Below are 291 nucleotides of genomic sequence, written 5' to 3'. Positions count from 1 at the left end.
AATAGGCCCAACACCACAGTATGAGAAACATCCCTATTAACGTGATTTTTGCACCGCCATGTGTTACCGTCTTATATTCAGTACATGGGGGTTGTTGGATAAACTGGCCCCTAGACCCAAAAAGAACAATTTTGCTCTCATTAGTCCACAGAATGTTCCACCATTTCTCCTTTGGCCAGTCCATGCGTCCGTTGGCAAACGACCCATTATGCTGAGTATTTCACGGTGAAATAAATAAATACAAATATTTAAAAATGGGCCATAATTGACACCTGTTTCTTCACAGAATCA

General features: G+C 40.9%; 1 protein-coding gene across 1 annotated transcript in view; it reads right to left on the bottom strand.

The window, feature by feature from the left end:
* mllt10 (MLLT10 histone lysine methyltransferase DOT1L cofactor) overlaps window positions 1-291 on the bottom strand; it is a 46,073-nt gene that overhangs the window by 2,972 nt on the left and 42,810 nt on the right.

The sequence above is a fragment of the Etheostoma spectabile genome, chromosome 22 (genome assembly GCF_008692095.1).
Source record: "Etheostoma spectabile isolate EspeVRDwgs_2016 chromosome 22, UIUC_Espe_1.0, whole genome shotgun sequence".
In the NCBI taxonomy this organism is placed as follows: domain Eukaryota; kingdom Metazoa; phylum Chordata; class Actinopteri; order Perciformes; family Percidae; genus Etheostoma; species Etheostoma spectabile.
Note: the sequence above shows the minus strand (reverse complement) of the source record. Positions and strands in the feature narration are given on the sequence as shown.